We start from the raw sequence: 22,269 nt of genomic DNA, 5'->3' as shown, positions 1-22,269 counted from the left end.
CTACAAAAGGATTTGGATTTTAATAAGTATTTTATCAAAAATGCTCTCAGTATTTTTATTGCAAGAGTTATTGACATGCATGAGATGCAAATAAAAGAAGAGAACTTGCCCTCAAAGGCATGGCTAAAACACCTAAATGCTTGTTGGGACGAAAGAATTAGTTCTTTGAGACAATTTATTATTGATTGTAGCAATGTCGTTGCAAAAAGGATGGATGTATTCTTAAAAATTGTTGATGTGGAAAAGGAGTTAAATGGATCACATATGGTGACTGACACCATATTAACTAAAAAATATTGAAAGAGAAGTTATATGAAATGTGTACTTTATGGGCCAAATCTTTTGAAACGACCAAAATTTTTTCAAAGGAAGATACTCAATAGTGGTTACTCGACTATGCCAATAAGAATGATGACCAAGAAAATATGACACAAGAGATCAATTTTGAAGTAGAAAAAATTGAATAAATTTTCCAATGTTCGAGTAAAGAATGAAATCACAATGGAACCCTTATGATACTTCATCATGAGGTGGTTAGAAAATGCTATACAAAAAATCATTAAAGGCTAACTAATTTCAATGGTTCAAATGTAATTGGAGAAGCTAAGTTTTATTCAATGAAATTCAACAATAAATAAATACTTCATCAAGGAAATGGAATAAAGATGGTTTTTTTCTAGCATTATAAGTAAAATGTACAATTTGGCCTTGTTAGGAACAAAATCGCAAAGAAATAAAATTAAAATAAATGCATAAATAGAATATAGAATGAAACAATACAAATGGAGACACCAGTATACATGGTTCACTTGATTCGAGCTACGTCCATGGAGAACTAATCAATCCGTCATTTTATTATATCCAACAAAATGAAGGGATTACAACTTGCAACACATTTTTTATGACCTCCTCTTCTCTTTCTCACAATCTCCTCTCTATCAATTACAATTCTATCTTAATAGTACACACTTGCAATAAAATTATCTCATTAAAAAAAAAAAAAAAAAAAAAATCCTTCTAGGGAAAAAAACCTAACATGACTTCTATCATTATATTTAAGACCTAATGGTGAATGGTTATATTTAATATTAAATTGCAATCTTTTACAAGGAAATAATTAAAAAAAAAATTCTCTTTAGGGACGCTTCCCCAAACTGACATTGGGGGGGCTCCAAAGAATTAGCACTGCCCCCACTAGACCCCCTAGCAATAATAGTATGGGGTGAATCCCCCCTACCCCACTCATATATACTAGGGTCCAAATGTAATTAAATACAATACCTCTAAATCAAGAAGATAATTAAGCTCCATAACCAATGGGCCTTTCCTTATTTTCACTATTTCTTCCCATTTAGAAATAATTCAACCTTTTCACTTCGGAATTTTCTAAGTATTTAGGTTGATTCAAATTGAAGTTTATTTTCTCTTCTAGGTCTCTTATCCTATTAATATGGTCTAAAGGAGCTAGATACCTATCCTTACATGGATGAATTCATTTTAATTTCTCAAATATTATAAACTCATGTTCAAACATCTGTATATTTTTCAAAAGTTTCGTAGAGAACTAGTAGGAGTTCATAACTAGTGTAATCTTCTGCGAGTGTTAAGCTTAAAATTGCAAGTGTGTAACTCCTTTCATCACTATGAGTCCAAATGCAATTATCCTTTAAAGTTATATGTAGTACTATCCATCTTTATTTTGTCTGTCCAAATGTGTGATGCTTTACTTTCTGTTATGCTAAAAAATGGTATCTAATAAATATGCAATTTTATTTATGTATATGTGAATGTTGTATCATATCACTATTAATACTCATTTCTTATAAATTCTAGTCCTTTCTCAAGCATTCTCTTTTTGCATTTTATCTTTATTTTCTTTACTTAAGCATCAAATTTAAGCATTTCCCCTATTGTGTTGTTGTCTTTACTTATTTTGTTTTTTTCAAGAAAATTATAATTTCATCTTCCCATAATAGCTAGATAGCTCTACTCTTTACTCTGCATTTTAATTCCTCCATTTTTAACAGATGAAATTCTTTATCCACCAATGCTATTGTGGTACCTTCATCCTCTCCATAAAACATCCCATCTAAGTTCCTATCAAACAAATATATGATCTTATTCTATACCTCATAGATGTATTTCAAGGAGGTATTATACTTTTATTTAGCATGTTCAATTATGAAATGATTAAAATCGTGAATATATGAACTAAACTTAACATTGCAAATCCATCTTCTTAAAACCCAATTTTCCTCCATTATTTCCTAACAAGTGAATAGAATTCATATTGTAACAAATATGAATTTAAGTTGAAAAGACTCGGGGATTTATAACTTATCTTTTTTACTTTGGAAATATATTGGGACAATAACTAAAGGAAATCTTATACTAATTCAATTCTTAATCCTAGCAACTCTTTCCATCACTATTTTAGTCACTGTTGGGTCCCTATAATACTAGTGATTACCCCATTACTATTGTAGTTATACCCCTTATTTATATTGTTGTGCCCCTATTACCCCCCATATTGTTATTTCTGTGCCCCATAGAAGCCCCCTATTGTTATTTGTGTGGCTTTATATTATTATTGTTAGGTCGGCTGGATTATATTATGACTCCTTAGACTCCTATATATAGAAAGGAGGTTTTGTCATTTGTATCATCCAAGAATTGTTCATTTATGTAATGTAAAGGAGGTTTCCCCCTCGAAGAGGCTGAATTCTAAGGCGTTGATCTATCTTTTCTATCTTTTCTTGAGCTGGTTTCATAACATTTGGTATCAGAGCCAGGTTCTAGGGTTTCGCTGCTCCAAACAGGTCATCGTGGAATTTTCGCTATAACTTTTTTTCTGTGACGTTTCAGAAGTCGCAAAAAAAAACCCATTTGAGAAGAATTGGCGCTGAACCTTGGGTCCGATTTTCAGAGCTTTTCGCGCGATATTTTCGGAGATATGATCTGAGGAATTTGGCCTTTTTGCAGACTCCTGAATTACATTCAAAACAGGTGACCTGGGGAAAATCGTCATAACTCTCTCTCTGAGGATCGGATTGAAATTTCGTAAAAAGGTACAGAAAGAGGACGGACTGTAGTTTCTTGTATGTGTGTTTCAGATTCAAAGGTTGAAACAGTGACTCATGGCACGTCGTACAAGTTCGCTCTACTGAACCAGTCTAAAAGAAAGTCACTGTGGGAGATTTCACATAACTCTTACTTGGAGAATCCAATTTGGCTCAAACTTGTGGCATTGGAAAGAGGACGCAGAAGGATACTACAGGTAGCAATTTCAGAACTGGATGATCTGAAATTACAGAGATACATCAGATTCAATATCAGGATTCTATAAAGTGAAAAAAGGTGTGTAGTTTTTTTTTTAATTTTTATGTAAGCTTGGTTTAACAGAATTCAAAGGGCATAGTAAAGCATTATTATCGGTAACTGATGCCCCGAGGAAAGAAAATGCAAACACCTAGTAAGGAACCTGAAAGCTCTAGCATGACTCATGAAGAAGAGGAAGAAATGCTACATGATATATCAAAATTACAAGAACAAGTGCAACAAATGTCACGCTCACAAAAGCTAAGATAAGTGGCGTGGAATCTAAGATAAATGGCGTGGAATCTAAGATAAATGGTGTGGAATCTAAGATAAAGGGCATGGAAACTAAGGTGGAGGATTCGATGGTAAATTTGAAGATAGATTTGAAGACAGACATGGAAGAATTGAAGAACTTGCTACAAGAAAGGGTCACTAATGGTGAAAAGGTAGTAAAGGAAACTCATGATGAGAACAAAAGAAATGTTAATCATGATTCCATAGACTCTAATGTTGGATCGAAGACTCACCATGTTCCAAAAATCGATATGAGGAAGTTTGATGGCAAGGACCCCGCCACATGGATATTACAGATGGAGCAATTCTTCGATCTCAATAATGTGCAAAACACACAAAAGGTACGTATGGCAACTTTATATTTGGAACCAAATCAGTTTGTATGGTATCAATGGCTTTGTTCTCGTAAACAATTTATCACTTGGGCAATTTTTACGGAAGAATTGATAGCACATTATGAAGATACAAAAAGCAACACTTTTTTTAGCCAATTGATAAGTCTCAAACAAAAGGGTTCAATAATGGAGCACATTGAGGAGTTCCAAAAATTGAACATAAGGGTAAAAGATATTCCAGAGGAGCATAGGATTGATGTGTTCATAGGGTCTTTAAAGGATAATATCCAACATGATGTGCGCCTTTGGGAACCTGATTCATTAGAGAAGGCATTCAGGTTAGCAAGAAAAATGGAAAGCAAAATTATGGCAACTAGGAAGCATACCATTCACAACTATAAAGATGGAAGTGTTGTTGCCCATAGTCTTCCACAACCTACAAGGTTGACACCACAACAATTGGAAGAAAAAAGAGCAAAAGGGCTTTGTTACAATTGTGATAGCAAATACACAAAAGGTCATAAGTGTGCTGAGAAGAAATTATTCTACATAGATTGTGAAGAGGAAGAAGAAAAGGAGCAAGAAAGGTCAAAAGAAGAGGATATATTCCAGGAACAAAGCCTAGATGAAGAACAAATAAATCCGACCATATCTTGTAATGCATTGGCGGGAATTACCACTCCTCAAACCATCAAGATAGAAGGACAAATCAAGAAGAAAAAGGTAATAGTGTTGATTGATTCAGGAAGCACCCACAATTTTATTCATTGTAGGGTAGCAAAAGAATTGAATTGCTTCCTATATCCAGCACCAGAGTGTCAAGTGATGATTGCAAATGGAGGAACAATAAATTGCTCTGGAAAGTGCCATAATATCAAGCTATCCATGGGAGAATATGTATTGACTAGCCCAATGCTTTCCATTCCAATGGGAGGTGCGGATGTTGTACTAGGAGTCCAATGGCTACAATCCTTGGGTACAATAGCTTTTAATTTTCAAGAACTTTTCATCAAATTTTCTTCGGAAGGAAAGGAAGTTGAATTAAGGGGTATTGCAGGGAAACCAGGAAAGATAATCAGCTCTAATGGTATGACAAAGCTTCTAAAAAAGGAGCAAAGAGGTGTAATTGCACAATTATGTTCGCTAGATGTTTCCACATTGGAATCATCTATTTCTCCAGATCTCCAAAAAGTCTTGGACAATCATTCCAAGGTATTTGAGACTCCCAAGGTCTCCCACCTATGCGTGATCATGATCATGCTATTCATCTGATTCCAGGAAGTGTTCCTCCAAACATCAGGCCGTACAGATATCCCTATGTCCAAAAAAGTGAAATTGAACGTATGGTTGCAGAAATGCTAGAGGCTGGTATAATTCAACCGAGTCAAAGTTCTTTCTCAGCTCCAGTAGTATTGGTGCACAAGAAGGATGGATCATGGCGCATGTGTCCAGATTATAGGGAGCTCAACAAGCTCACTATTAAAGATAAGTTCCCCATTCCTGTTATTGATGAATTACTGGATGAATTGCATGGATCAATTTACTTCACCAAGTTGGATCTTCGTTCGGGATATCATCAAATCAGAATGAAGATTGAAGACATTCCAAAAACGGCATTTAGAACTCATGAGGGTCATTATGAATTTTTGGTCATGCCTTTTGGCCTTACCAATGCACCTTCAACATTTCAAGGTTTGATGAATTCAATTTTCAAACCATTCCTTAGAAAATTTGTGTTAGTATTTTTTGATGATATACTAATCTACAGCAAGTCTTGGAAGGATCATGTTGAACATGTTGACAGGGTGCTACAACTATTGGAGGAGAAACAATTATATGCAAAAAGATCCAAATGTTTCTTTGGAGTCCAGGAGGTGGAATATTTGGGTCATATTGTATCTCATGAAGGAGTTAAGGTAGACCCTAGCAAAATTAAAGCCATTAAGGAATGGAAAATCCCCACATCCATAAAGCATCTGCGAGGATTTCTTGGGTTGACAGGGTATTATCGCAAGTTTGTTAAGAATTATGGGAGAATAGCAGCACCTCTAACAACATTATTGAAGAAAGATTCATTTTCATGGACTCCGGAAGCAACAAAGGCCTTTGAACATCTTAAAGAGGCAATGTGCCAAGCACCGGTCTTAGCTACACCGGACTTCACAAAAACCTTTATTGTGGAATGTGATGCTTCAGGAAATGGAATTGGTGCTGTTCTAATGCAAGATGAAAGACCCATTGCTTTTGAAAGTCGTCCAATCAAGGGAAAGTTTTTAAGCAAAGCTATTTATGAGAAGGAAATGTTGGCAATACTCCATGCACTTAAGAAATGGCGACCCTACCTAATGGGAAGACACTTCAAGGTAAAAACGGATCATGATAGCCTTAAATACTTTTTAGAACAAAGATTATCCTCTGAAGAGCAACAAAAGTGGGTCACAAAGATGTTGGGTTATGACTTTGAAATCATCTACAAAAAAGGGAAGCAAAATGTGGTGGCAGATGCACTCTCAAGAAAGGATGAGGATGTGGAAGCATTGTTGTGTGCCATTTCTATTATCCAACCAGATTGGATAAACGAAGCAAGGGAGGAATGGAAGAATGATGAAGAAGTGTGGGCACTTATTCGAAAGCTACAACAAGATTCCAGTACTTCTGATACATTTAGCTGGCAAAATGATTCGTTATGGTACAAAGATCGCTTATACCTCTGTAAGAATTCCCAGCTAAAACAAAAGATTCTTATGGAATTGCACACTTCTCCCTTAGGAGGGCACTCAGGATTTTTAAAAACTTACCACAGGGTTAAGAAGGAATTTTTTTGGGATGGCCTTAAATCAGATATTCAAAAGTTTGTGGCAGAATGTTTGGTTTGCCAGCAAAATAAAGTTGAAACAATTAAGACACCGGGTCTATTACAACCTTTATCCATTCCAAGCCAACGTTGGGAGGAGGTTTCAATGGATTTTATCACAGGTTTACCCAAGTCTGAGGGAAAGAGTGTCATCATGGTGGTAGTTGACAGACTTACCAAGTATGCACACTTTTGTGCATTATCACATCCATTTAAAGCCAGTACAGTTTCTACTGCATTTATGGAAACAGTTCAAAAGCTACATGGAAACCCAAAGATTATTGTAAGTGACAGAGATCCCATTTTCACTGGAAATTTTTGGACAGAATTATTTTCTTGTCTTGGTACTCAGTTAGCTCATAGCTCATCTTATCATCCTCAATCTGATGGGCAAACTGAGATAGTAAACAAATGTTTGGAAGGATATCTTCGTTGCTTTGTATCTGATAAACAAACACAATGGGTCAAATGGTTGCCTCTGGCTGAATGGTGGTATAACACTTCCTTCCATACAGCAACAAAAATGACCCCATTTATGGCACTTTATGGGTATCAACCACCATCCATCACATCATATTTAAGAGAAAATTCTAAGGTTCAGGCAGTGGAACATCACATCGAACATCAACAACAAGTCCTCCAACTCTTAAAGGATAACCTCGTGTTGGCACAAAATAGAATGAAACAACAGGCAGATCAACATCGCAGTGAAAGAAGTTTTGATGTAGGTGATTGGGTATTCCTACGGCTACAACCATATAAGCAAATGTCCCTAAAGCAAGCTAAGAAGGATAATAAATTATCACCAAAGTATTATGGTCCGTACAAGGTGTTGCAAAAGATTGGTACTATGGCATACAAATTGGAGCTTCCTGCAGCTTCTCGATTGCACCTAGTCTTCCATGTTTCATGTTTAAAGAAGGTTATAGGTGACAAGCTCCCAATTCAAACAATATTGCCAGAACTTGATGAGGAAGGAAAAATTATATTGGAACCGGAAGCAGTCATAGAAACAAGAACTCGACAGCTACGAAATCGATCAATTTCAGAGTATCTTATCAAGTGGAAGAACTTATCCGCTGAAGATTCCACATGGGAGGATGAGAATTTTATGCAGAAGTATCCAGAACTACTCAAGCGTTGAGGACAACACTTTTTTGAAGGAGAGGGGCATGTTGGGTCCCTATAATACTAGTGATTACCCCATTACTATTGTAGTTATACCCCTTATTTATATTGTTGTGCCCCTATTACCTCCCATATTGTTATTTCTGTGCCCCATAGAAGCCCCCTATTGTTATTTGTGTGGCTTTATATTATTATTGTTAGGTCGGCTGGATTATATTGTGACTCCTTAGACTCCTATATATAGAAAGGAGGTTTTGTCATTTGTATCATCCAAGAATTGTTCATTTATGTAATGTAAAGGAGGTTGCCCCCTCGAAGAGGCTGAATTCTAAGGCGTTGATCTATCTTTTCTATCTTTTCTTGAGCTGGTTTCATAACAGTCACCAAGAAATGGTCAGTTGCTTTTTGAACCCATCCCTACAAGAACAAAAGTTCCTCCATTAATTTTTTAGTTTTATTGGGTCTAGATCGTAAATATTGGTGAATTATTGTAAAGGATAAATCCTACTAGTGTGTCCATTCTTAACATATCACAACATAGTGCAACTTGGTGTAGCGAAAAATTAAAATCTCCTCCTCACAAATTTATTCCTTATATTTTAAAGGTCAAAGAATTCTCATGGAATATGTTATCTATCGAAATAGGGTCCATATATATTACACACCAAAAAAACCATCCTCAATTCATATGATAGTAATTTTATCTAGATCCCAAGTTCAATATATTTTGACTTTTGATGTGAGAAGGATGGATGTTAAGTTTCCAATTAACATCCACATGTATCTACAAAATCCTTTACAGAAAAATACAAACCTTTAGAAAAGTAGACAATATACTAATAAAGTTCTCCCCTGAAATCATATTTTCTTATATCAATAGTGTTGGAAATAATACTGAGAGGGGGGGTGAATCAGTATTATCTAGCAATTTAATAAATCTTCCTTATTTGATCTTTGAATTATTTTTGCATGTCAGTACCATAAAATAATGAGCATGAACAAAGAAGAAACAGATAGTCACACCAAAGAACACAAGATGTAAGGTGGAAACCCAATGTGGGTGAAAACCACCTGCTGCAATATGTCTCTATCTTCTTTCAAATTAGAAACTTCTTTTACAATGATTTTGTACTGGTGCAGTCCTTTACCAGTACGCAGGTTGCAACCTGCAGAGAGCTACAACTCTCTCTCTCTCTCGTTTTCCAGTCTACTCCTGGAAGGGAGCTACAACCCCCTACTTCTTTTCATAAAGCATCAGATGATCAACAAGTACATAACAGTTACAGTCTACTACAGATATCAGATCAGCAATAACAGAAGTAACCCAGAACACCTTATCAACAGAGAAATTCAATCAACAGAACATCTTAAGACAGAGACGCAGTTTTTCCTTCTGTGGCCTGCGACCAGACGCAGATAACCTTCTGCTCCCCTGCGTCCACACGCAGATATCCTTCTGCTGCGCTGCGTGCCCACGCACTGTTCCTTTAACTGCTCTGCGTTCTGTTGCTTCAGGGACGCATCCAGAAACACTATCGCGCCGCGCCTTTTGCTACAGGACGCACCCAAAAACACTATCGCGCCGCGCCCTTTTGCTTCAGAGACGCACCTGAACCTTGATCGCTCTGCGTCCCCACGCAGATCTCCAGTCACTGAGCTGCGTCCCAGACGCACCTGAACTTCGTCTGCCCTGCGTCCCCACGCAGATCTCCAGATTCTGCACTGCGTCCCGGCACGCTTTCCTTTTACTGTACCTGCGTCCCTTCGGGTATGAATGATTTGAAGACTTTAAGTGTAACCCAAACAGTCAGATCTACAGATCTGATCTTGCGCCAAAGGGATCTCAGTCCTTCAGTAGATTCGCCTTATAGATCTAGACCAGATCTCACCCAATAAGATATTCAACCAAAGACATACATAAACCAAATGATCTCCTTTGCTTTATATAGGCAAGCTCCTCCTCAAATCATGGAACAATACCACGAGCCGACACCACAATAACACAATACCGTCGACTAGATACCAAGAGTAAAACACAAGAAACCCCCACGTGTGCTTTTCTCTGCCTTAAAATGTGTGCACTGGGTGGACGCACCTCCTGAACGGCTGGCCTGCGTCTCTGGACGCGGCTTCTGCATGGTGTACCTGCGGGTACGCACTTTCTGTAAGGTATACCTGCGTCCTCCTTATTTCCTTCAATATTTGATAGCTGATCATCAACTTCTGCTGCTGACTTGAAGAACAGTGACCTGTCACCTGAATGGGTTGCCATCAAGGACAACACTTTAGTCATAATGCCAACAATCTCCCCCTTTGGACTTGATGGCAACCTCACAAACTTCAGCTTCATTCTCCCCCTTTGGCATCAAGGGCAAAAGGGGTATGCTCCCCCTAAGAACATGCTCCCCCTGAATATGAACCAGATCTGCAACAAAGAACCATAATCCACCATGAAAGAGATAGAGACATATTGCAGCTATTTCCAAGACCTCCTTCTGACCATCCTCCATAATGCCAACAATGCATTATATGCTCCCCCTGAACCTGTACCATCAATCAGAAAAGATTCAACAACAAGATGATGCATCAACAACCCCCAGCTTTTGCCTGAGGTACTCAAAGGTGTCCCTGGGCAATGGTTTGGTGAGAATATCAGCAACTTGTTCCTTAGAAGGAACATACTCCAACTTGACCTTCTGTTCAAGCACTTGTTCCCGGAGAAAATGATACTTGATTGGTATGTGCTTGGTTTTTGAATGCATAACCGGATTCTTTGAGATGCTGATTGCACTTGTGTTATCACATAAGATGGGGATAGGTGGTGTACAAGTGATTTGAAAATCCTGCAAAGTCTGCATCATCCAAAGAAGTTGGGTGCAACAAGATGCAGCAGCAACATATTCCGCTTCAGCTGTAGACAAGGCAATCGAACTCTGTTTCTTGCTGAACCAAGATACCAGTCTGAAACCCATAAAGAACGCACCACCACTTGTGCTTTTCCTGTCATCCACGCTTCCGGCCCAATCTGCATCTGTATAAGCATGAAGATTAAGATCTGTATCTCTAGGATACCATAAGCCATAATTTTGAGTCCCTTGAAGATATTTGAAAATTCTCTTCACTGCCTGAAGATGAGTCTCCTTCGGATTTGCCTGAAATCTTCCAACTATTCCAACTGCATGCATGATGTCCGGTCAGGTACCTGTCAAATATAGTAAACTTCCAATCATAGATCTGTAGGTTGGTTGATGTACTGCTGCAGATTCATCATTTGCACTAAGACTACATCCTGTGACCATGGGTGTACATACTGGTTTTGCATCTTCCATGCCGTATTTCTTCAAAATCTGTTTGAGATACTTGGTTTGAGATAAAAAGATTCCTCCTTCCTTTTGTTGGATTTGTAAACCAAGGAAATATGTCAGTTCTCCTAGCAAGGACATTTCAAATTCTTTCTGCATGACCGAGGCAAAGCTTTGACTCATAGCTTCTTCATTGCTGCCAAAAATAATGTCATCTACATACACAACAAGTATTAGCAATTTGTCATTTTCAATTTTTATATAAAGATTGCTATCTGCTGAACCTTTTGAAAAACCTTGTTGATGAAGATATTTGTCCAAGCGGTAGTACCAAGCCCTTGGAGCTTGTTTGAGACCATAGAGAGCCTTTTTCAATCTGCATACAAGATTTGGATCATTTCCAAGAATGAAACCATCTGGCTGTTCAATGTACACTTCTTCTTCCAAGTCTCCATTCAGAAAGGCTGATTTCACGTCCATTTGAAATACTTTGAAGTTTTGAAAACTTGAGAGAGCAAGGAACATTCGGATGGCCTCAAGTCTTGCAACAGGAGCAAAGGTTTCTTCAAAGTCTATTCCTTCTTGCTGCGCATACCCTTTACAAACAAGTCTGGCTTTGTTTCTAATTACTTCTCCATTTTCATTCAATTTATTTTTGAAGACCCATTTTGTTCCGATAACATTTTTATCCTTTGGTCTAGGAACCAGCTCCCAAGTGTTGTTCTTTTCGATTTGCTCAAGTTCTTCATCCATTGCTTTCACCCAACATTCATCTTTGCATGCTTCTTTCACATTTTGTGGTTCAGTAGAGGAGAGTAGTGCCAAATAGCTTGAGGCTTCTGCAACTGTTCTTCTTGTTTGTACACCTGCTTCTTTCTGCCCCACAATCTGAGATTCTGGATGATTCTTCTGAACATATCTGGATGGAGTCTTTTCTTCTATTCTTGTTTGCTCCTCTGGCTCTTCTTGAGGTTCTTCTTCTTCATCATTCTGTCTTTGAGGGTAGCCTTCATCTTCTTCGATGTCTTCATGATGGACTTGCCTAGGAATGTATCCCTTCTCATCAACCACTACATCAATGCTGTCAACAATTCTTCCAAGTCTTTTATTGTAGCACTTGTATGCTTTGCTATATGGAGAGTAACCAAGAAGAATGCCTTCATCTGCCCTAGGTTCAAGTTTGCCAAGCTGCTCATCAGTATTCTTGATATAGCATTTGCTCCCAAAGATTTTGAAGTTCTTTACCGAAGGAGTCCTGCCACTCCAAAGCTCATGAGGAGTTTGAGTGTTGTTCACCCGGACATTTGTTTTGTTGAGAATAACAACCGCAGCATGTGCAGCTTCACCCCAGAAAGTTGCGGGAGTTCCTGATTCATCAAGCATAGCACGAGCCATTTGTTGGATTGTTCTGTTCATTCTTTCAACAACTCCATTTTGCTGAGGAGTTCTAGTTGTAGAGAATTCTCTCCTTATCCCATGTTCATCACAGAAATCGAAAAATTCATTTGAAGTAAATTCCCCACCTCTGTCGGATCTGAGGCACTTAATTTTGTGACCTGATTCATTTTCAACCAAGGCTTTGAAGGATTTGAATTTTTCGAATGCTTCATCTTTGTGCTTCATAAGTCCCAACCAGAAAAACCTGGAGAAATCATCAATAAATAATATCAAGTATTCCTCTCCTCTAGGTGTTCTTTTCCTGAATGGACCACATGTATCTGTATGTACTAGCTCAAGAGGCATGCTAGCTGATCCTTCTTTCTCTGGAAAGTTAGTTCTGGTTTGTTTTCCAAACTGACATGATCTGCATATGGTGTTGTCAGGAATTTTGATATCTGGAAGATCGCGAACTGCCTGATATTTGCATGCTTTCCTTATTTGTGAGAAGCTTAGATGTCCCAACCTTCGATGCCATAACCAGTGCTCTTCATCCTTGCTCAGATAGCATTGTTGTTGTCCTTCTTCAAATATGTACATATTATTTGGAGTTCTTTTGCCTTTGAGTACTGTTTTACCTGTATCAAGATCACGAAAAAGACATCCATTTGATCTGAAAATAACCTCGGTTCTTTGATCACACATCTGGCTGACACTTAGAAGATTATGCTTCAATCCATCAACATATAAAACATTTCCAGCTTTGACCTTTTCTTTTAACTGAGCAATGCCTTTTCCTTTTATAGTTGCAGGAGTATCATTTCCAAAAGAGACTTTCTTTCCCTTTTCTAGAGCAGAATAAGATTCAAGTTTTTCTTTATCACCTGTCATATGCTTCGAACATCCACTGTCAATGTACCATAGATTTTCCTGTCCCTCTGCATAAAATGCTATTCCACATCTTTCTGTTTGAGGTTCCTTTATTCTCCATGTTTTGGTGCTTGAGGCTTGTTCCTTTTTTTGCTGAAACCTACTCCTGCATTCAGATTCTTCATGACCAAAGTTATTGCAAATAGAACATTCGACTTCATTTTCAAGAACCGAAAAGTTGTTATAGGTCCTTTTTGTAATCCCTGTCATACTTCTTTGTTTTTGAGCTTCCCTAGTCATGATTGTTTTATATGCAACACATTGAGCTGCTTTGTGACCAAAGTTATGACACGAAAAGCATTGTCCATTGAAGAAACTTCTGCGGTTATCGAATCTACCAGCCAACTGATTGTAATTTCTATTTTCATCTATTCTTGGACCAAATTGAGAAGATTTTACGTGTGGCTGGTTTACCCTTAAGATGGATTGCCCTTGATAGTTTCTGTTTGTAATTCGTCCCTGCTTTACCTGATGATCTTCATTGTTCTTTTGCTCATTTCTTCTTGCTACATCAAGATAACTCTTTGAGGTGGATGCTTGAGAGGTTTCTCCATTGTAGCCCAGACCTGTCTTGTTTAGAGGAGACCGCTGCACATTGATAATCTTATCCAAAGTTTCAGATCCTTTGACAAACTTAAGATTAATAGCTTTTGTTTTCTCAATCTCTTTTCTAAGACCAACAATTTCTCCTTCTAGTTTTTCAAGATGTTTTTCCTTTTCATCAATTTGAAATTGTAGAGTATCAATGATCACATTCTTTTCTTCTATACATCTCTTGAGTCTAGTGATTTCATCATAAAGGTTATCCACATCTATAGCATCCATATAATCATCATCTTCAAATGCCATTAATAACTTATATTCATTACCTCGTTCATCTTCATCACTGTTTGATAGACCATCACTATCTTCATGGGTGTAGTAGCTTTTCTTATTTGCACTTTGTTTCTTGTTCCATCTAGCAGGTTCCTTTCCTTTATCCTTATAAGGACATTTTGCAGCATAATGACCTACTCTTCCACAAGAAAAGCATTTGAAAGGTAGCTTACCTCTGAACCTTCCAGAACCCCTTTGAAGATTTCTGACAAAATTTTATTCTTCTTCCTCTTCTTCTGGAACATGGCTTGCTTCATAGTAATCTTCTTTGCCTGATGCCTTGAAAGCAGCTTCCCTTCTGTCTGATGGACCTCCCTTTCTCATTTCATAAGCAGTTAGAATTCCATGTAGCTGAGACATAGTGAGAATTCGGAGATTTTCCTTTTCTTCTATTGCAGATACTTTAGATTCAAACTTGGGGGATAATGATCTTAGAATCTTTTCAACTACTATAGCCTCTTTTATTTCTTCACCCAAATTTTTCATACAATTAACAATCTCATCTACCCGAAGAAAATAATTAGCCACACTTTCATCATTATACATCTTGAGAGTCTCATACTGAATCCTGAGAGTTTGAAGTTTAGCTCGCTTTACCTGTTCATCTCCTTCATAGCTCGTGACCATTTTGTCCCATATCTCTTTTGCTGATTTGAAGTGCATTACCTTCATGAATTCCGTTTGGGATATACTTCCTAATAGAGTACTGACTGCTTTTGCATTTGTTTCATACTTCTTTTTCTCAGCTGGATCTGTAGGAGTAGCTGAAGGAAAAGCATAGCCTGTTTCTACAATGTCCCAAACTTCTGTACCAAGAGATTGAAGATAGGCAGTAACTCTTACCTTCCAATAATTGAAGTTTGTCCCATCAAAAACCGGTGGCCTGATTGATGCTTCTCTCTCGTAGTTGCTCATGATGAACGATCTACCTTCAAGCGATCAAGCTTCTCTGAAGGACCTGCTTTGATACCAATTGTTGGAAATAATACTGAGAGGGGGAGTGAATCAGTATTATCTAGCAATTTAATAAATCTTCCTTATTTGATCTTTGAATTATTTTTGCATGTCAGTACCATAAAATAATGAGCATGAACAAAGAAGAAACATATAGTCACACCAAAGAACACAAGATGTAAGGTGGAAACCCAATGTGGGTGAAAACCACCTGCTGCAATATGTCTCTATCTTCTTTCAAATTATAAACTTCTTTTACAATGATTTTGTACTGGTGCAGTCCTTTACCAGTACGCAGGCTGCAACCTGCAGAGAGCTACAACTCTCTCTCTCTCTGGTTTTCCAGTCTACTCCTGGAAGGGAGCTACAACCCCCTACTTCTTTTCATAAAGCATCAGATGATCAACAAGTACATAAAAGTTACAGTCTACTACAGATATCAGATCAGCAATAACAGAAGTAACCCAGAACACCTTATCAACAGAGAAATTCAATCAACAGAACATCTTAAGATAGAGACGCAGTTTTTCCTTCTGTGGCCTGCGACCAGACCTAGATAACCTTCTGCTCCCCTGCGTCCACACGCAGATATCCTTCTGCTGCGCTGCGTGCCCACGCACTGTTCCTTTAACTGCTCTGCGTTCTGTTGCTTAAGGGACGCATCCAGAAACACTATCGCGCCGCGCCTTTTTGCTACAGGACGCACCCAAAAACACTATCGTGCCGCGCCCTTTTGCTTCAGAGACGCACCTGAACCTTGATCGCTCTGCGTCCCCACGCAGATCTCCAGTCACTGAGCTGCGTCCCAGACGCACCTGAACTTCGTCTGCCCTGCGTCCCCACGCAGATCTCCAGATTCTGCACTGCGTCCCGGCGCGCTTTCCTTTTACTGTACCTGCGTCCCTTCGGGTATGAATGATTTGAAGACTTTAAGTGTAACCCAAACAGTCAGATCTACAGATCTGATCTTGCGCCAAAGGGATCTCAGTCCTTCAGTAGATTCACCTTATAGATCTAGACCAGATCTCACCCAATAAGATATTCAACCAAAGACATACATAAACCAAATGATCTCCTTTGCTTTATATAGGCAAGCTCCTCCTCAAATCATGGAACAATACCACGAGCCGACACCACAATAACACAATACCGTCGGCTAGATACCAAGAGTAAAACACAAGAAACCCCCACGTGTGCTTTTCTCTGCCTTAAAATGTGTGCACTGGGTGGACGCACCTCCTGAACGGCTGGCCTGCGTCTCTGGACGCAGCTTCTGCATGGTGTACCTGCGGGTACGCACTTTCTGTAAGTTATACCTGCGTCCTCCTTATTTCCTTCAATATTTGATAGTTGATCATCAACTTCTGCTGCTGACTTGAAGAACAGTGAGCTGTCACCTAAATGGGTTGCCATCAAGGACAACACTTTAGTCATAATGCCAACAAATAGGGCATCCAAGTTTAAGTCTTCACCACATGATAAAGGGCATTGTTTTTGTGGTAGGCCCCTATCCCCCTTATGTTGTACGAGAGCCCATAAAAAGGGATGCCCTACTCTAAGGGTATTTTCTATAGTTTTTTTGCTTAACTTCAATAATTTATCTTTGAGTTTTTTCCTAAGTTATAGTCAAAATGGATTATTTCCCCACAAGGTTATGATTGGTGGATGGATCTAGATATTGACCAAGCCCACCCACCACCCATGTAGACCCAACCTTTCCCAACATTAGCTTGGCCAATAATAGAAAATATATTCACATGGAGGGTTGGGGGTACTATATTAGAATTAGGGATGGGAGCAGACATGATTAAGATGAGCTCCAACAATGTCTTCATTTTATTAGACTTTTAGCATCATGTATATATCTTTTTATTTGTCTTTCTATCCTATTCCAATCTTTTTAATGTTCATAAGAGAAGCTTGGCATAAGTTATCTTTGGATTGAATTTTTCCACATTTCATTGATTATTTGATAGTGAGTAGGAAGAAATATGTATGTATAATCACTTGGGGAAGTGTTGCAGATCATTTAAAAAACATGTTATTGATCCTATGTGTTGTGGAAACTCTAGAGGATGCTATGAAACCTTCTATATTGCAGAACCTCCTACATTGTGAAAATTGTATAGGTTGTTATTAAACTCTATAGGATGTTGTGAGAATGGGTTGTTGCAAATATGGATTTACAAAGATACAAAAAATCCCCATTCTTTTGTGAAGGATTTGGAACTCCACATGGAAAAACAACAAAATAGTTGGATATTAATTTATATTTGTGGAGGAATATTTCATTGGAATAAAATATTTTATTGAATGTGTTGGCATCATGGTGTTGGCATTGATGTAAACCATGGATCCAGTCAGTAAGCTTGGCATTGATTTCAACCACTAATGGAGTACTCGCATGATGGAATTGTGATGATGATCTAAGATCTAGAAGTGTCTTGAGGTGTGTACAGACCTTGGAGGTGCCTGGAAAGAGGCTTGAAGCAAGTGGCAGAGTTATAAGCAGTGAGAATTTGTTTTTCCATGGTTTAGAGTAGTGGTGTAATCTCCCCATGGCCACAGAGTGGCACTAACCTAGTGTAGTGATTTACGCCCTCTATGCAAGGGAAGTTTGTTGTAGCCTGCACATTTAGTGCCAATGGCACTCTTGTAGGTGAAAAATGCAAGAAACCACGGCTTCAACTCAAGTAATTTCTTAAGGTTTTCATTGTGGTTAGGCATTGATTTGGCATCATTCAAGAGTTTGTTGAAATGGTCATCCAAGGATATGAATGCATTAATAACTTGAGTGGATCGATCTAGTCGATGATGAAGCATTGAAACACTTTCAATGTTTGATTTAGTCCTTCATATAGTGGATCGATTTGGTTATGTTGATTTAGTCACGCATTGACTAGATCTGGTCACCAAATCATTATGGATGGCATGAATGCATTAACTATTTGGTAATGGTGGATCTGGTGTGTTAATTAGTCATTGATGGGGTCCAAATTGATCCTTTGGGAAAATCAATTTTAAATAATGGTGTTATGTATCGATTTGAAGGTTAGCATTTGAATATATCACGTGTAGAGTGTGCGTATGAAGATAGAGTATTGGATGATGTGTATGGATAAGAGAAGGAATTTAATATGTGTTGATTTGGTCCATAAGTGGTTACTCCTTTCGGTTTTTTCTCAATTAAATACTTGATATGGTCCAACATAGCATGGTGTGATGAATTGCAGTTAATGTCATTGAGTGTGGTCCCTGTTCATTATGGGACGAATTTAATTGTTTGATCCAGTCCTGATGTTGAATTCAATGGGCATCAAGAAATACCATCAAACAATGCCATGTTTTTTCTAATAGTAAATGAGGAGTCGGCTTGATTAACTCTCCAAATTCAGGTATAAATACAGACCTCTCATCGCATATCAAGTGCCAAGGGAAATTGATCTGAGCGAGTGATTGGCTATATGAAGTGTAATCATTCGTCTTTGGCATATAAATTCACGTACTGTATATCTGTTCGATGTGATGGATTGTTAAAATATGATTAACACCAGTGAATATCATTGTTTGCTCGATTTGAGAGTGAATTTTTTATATCTTCATGGATCTGGTCTTGCTTATCGCTTTGATCTAGCCAAGCGATGGGTCCAATTAAAGGTTAGACAATGTGAGCTAGTGATAGATTGTTATAATAGACAGGGTGTGTATTATTGTCTCTATCTGAATTTCAGAGAGGTGGCATGCTTTACTTATGCATGAGAGAGCTAGATTAAGCGTGATGTTCTGTGCATAAAGTAGAGCGATGTGATCTATTCGTGAAATCAATGATTGTGTATTGAGCTCGAAGGTAGAGTATCTTATGCAAGTTGGATCGATCATGGATGTGTGTCACCCATCTGGTGTTTTTTGAACTGAGATATAGTGCGCACCTATGGGTCAAGTTTTGATTGAGTGTAAATACTGAGAGTTGTTTCTGAGTCAAGTTTTTTTTTTACCTATATAGAGTGTCATTGCCAAAGATTTAGGCGTATGGAGGACAGTGGTATGAAGTGGGGATAGTGTGTAGAAGTATAGAGGACCCATGTTTGTGATGTTGTGAGATCATGGTGAATGAAACAATGAAGTGAATTATTTTTCTAGAGTGTGAATAAAGAAGATTGTATAGTTTTGATGCATTGAGTATGAATGTCAGAGTATGGATCGTATGCAAATATCATTGTGATACTAGATACATTGTCAACCTATACAGTATGATTTGAATGGACTGAGCAATATTGACCAAATTGATGTATTTTGATCATGCAAAGAGTATTTTAAAGTTATGGTTGAGTGTGGTTTTTATAGTGCTTTGGCTCTTATGTTCTTTATGCCCAACAATATTTATGTTTGCAGGGGTTGATGTTTGATGTTTGAGGCTTCTCGTATTGTTTTCATTATTTGTGAACAATGATTCCAAATGTTGGTTAAGTGTGTTGTCATGAATTATTTCACGTATAAGTTGATGTATGTGTGAGGGCATGTATACTTGATGCCATGAATAGATGATATATAATGTTGCTAGTGTTTAACAGTTTGATATTTTGAGCAGAGTTGCTAGGCTTTTCATAAGTATGGTTGATATTATTGTGAACAGAGGCTATGTTATTGAGGACAGAATTGTTGGTCAAAGTATTAAGTGTGTTGATGTTATTTCTAGGTTTGGGAAGAGAGAGAGCTACTTGTGACACTAGCAAAGATATGCCAAGGGTTTGACAGATTTATTGTGTTGAGATGAGAGTGAGTATTGTTGTCTATTGTATGGTGAGAGCATTTTTACGTTGATATAGAGAGTGTGTTACTGCTATAAGGAGTTTTCTAGAGAGCATTTGTATGGTTGAGTGAATTCATGGCATGTATTCCTTGTAATATGTGCGCCTACCTATGTATTTTAGAGCAAGTTGCTATTAAATCTTGTTGATGCCAATAATTGACAGTGTTGATGTATCTTTTATGCTAGTATCAGAGTGTATCCTACTACTAGGATCTGGACAAAGTTTGTTTTGAAGGTTGAGTTGTTTATGTTATTGATGAGCAAAGGTTTTGTTGATTTTGGTATATTGATATGAATGTGTATGTTGTTGTGATTATGGCAGGATTGTGTGAGATGTATGTATACTACAGAGACAGATATTTTTCAGTATGTTGAGTAGAGTGTATGTGGCATAGTTGTATTGTAGAAAGAGAGAGATTTATTGTAGATGTGTTTTTACATTTGATTGAGCTGAGAAGATCAAGTGGGTCTAGTTTGAAAATTATGAAACATGGCCTACATTCTTTTATGCAGAGATCGTGGAACCTAATAGGAAAATGGATGAAATGTGGTCCACAAGTGGCTGAGGGTTGGAGCCTTCAGTGGGCAAGTGGTAGCTTATCAAGAAGTGGTGGTTTATTGACTCAAGGAGTGATGGCTTAATTCTAGTAGTGGTTGTAGAAACTATTGAAGGTGGTGGCCTTCAGCAGGTTAGGGTCTATAGCAGGTCGCGGCCTAGATTATTGAAGAAGTGGTGGATTCCGTCAGTAGATGGTTTCTCATGTGCATTGCAAGTTGGGGCTTGTACACTCGTGGAAACCAGAGATTCATGTACAAAAAATAATATATATTGATAATAATAAGAAGAAGACAAACAATTGTAGGGTGGTTTTCTCCCAAAAGTGTTTCCACCAAAATATTGATATGCATGTGTTGATGTGATGCTCTTATATAATTTGATGGTTTATGTTGCTCATGGTTACTTGTGCATGTTTATGTTATTTGTTGATATTATCTTATGGTGCTATCTAATTAATTTTTTATTCATTAAATCATAAATAAAGTGCAAAAACAAAAATTTATACTTGGTGACTAGTTGAGTGAAATATTGATTCACATGTCCCCCGCACACCCCCCCTGTAGTATTTCTAACAATTGGTGTCATGGAAGGTCCTTCGGGAATCAATTTAATAGTTGGAAATAGATCTAAGGGATTATGGCAAGGAAACATAACAAGCAAACAACTCAAAGAAGAAGTCACTTTAGAAGGACAATGATTGTGCAATTGATGTATCAGATGTAGTGGTAGTATCAACATTTGTGCAAAAAGGACAATCATATGTAAATCAACAAGGTGTCCTTGTGCTCAATTATGTAAACCATTAAGTATGAAAAGAAAGGATGGAATATAGTTTAATATCTCTTCGATTTGATGTTTGGCATTTAGTATGTAATGGTTATACTAAAAGTCCTCCATCAAGTCAAGAACTGCAAAAGAATGATCAGGAAATAAATGCAATTTACTGCAACATATCTTATTCAAAAAATAAGAAAGTCATGGACTATGAATTTGCAAAAGATGTATGGGATAACCTAAAGACCATCCATGAAGAAGATAACAGTGAAATCAATTTAGTTGAGGAATAATTTCAATCACCATTAAGAATATAGGTAATCTTGCTTCTTTTTGTCGTAATGTTCAAGATCATAGGAATAAGGAAACATTCAATGTATCTGAAGAAGAAATTAATATTCTATCAGGGGATGAGTGTGGCCATGAATTATATTCATTCATATCATATGGAGATACAGTTTCAGAAGAAGAAAGGTTAGATAATGAATTTAATCTTAGAATAAAACTTGTCTCTGCATTGAAAAAGATTAAAAGTTTCAAGGAGAAGTTCTAGGTATATGAAAATGGGGATCATGATGAATTAGAGAATATTGTGATATTCCTACAAGCCCAACCAAAATAAGTTAAAAATTCCAATGAAGTGGTGACTAGATAGCTTAATGAAAGGAAAAGGCGTTGTGAATGACTTGAAGCTAAGATCATCTCTATGAGAACTGATCTAGAGAAGACAAATCAGAATAAGAAGTTACTTTAGATAT

Source organism: Pinus tabuliformis, chromosome 5_1 (genome assembly GCF_031772625.1).
Source record: "Pinus tabuliformis cultivar Carrire ecotype Pingquan chromosome 5_1, CPIR1, whole genome shotgun sequence".
NCBI lineage: Eukaryota > Viridiplantae > Streptophyta > Pinopsida > Pinales > Pinaceae > Pinus > Pinus tabuliformis.
The sequence above is the reverse complement of the archived record's forward strand: the minus strand, read 5'-3'. Positions refer to the sequence as shown.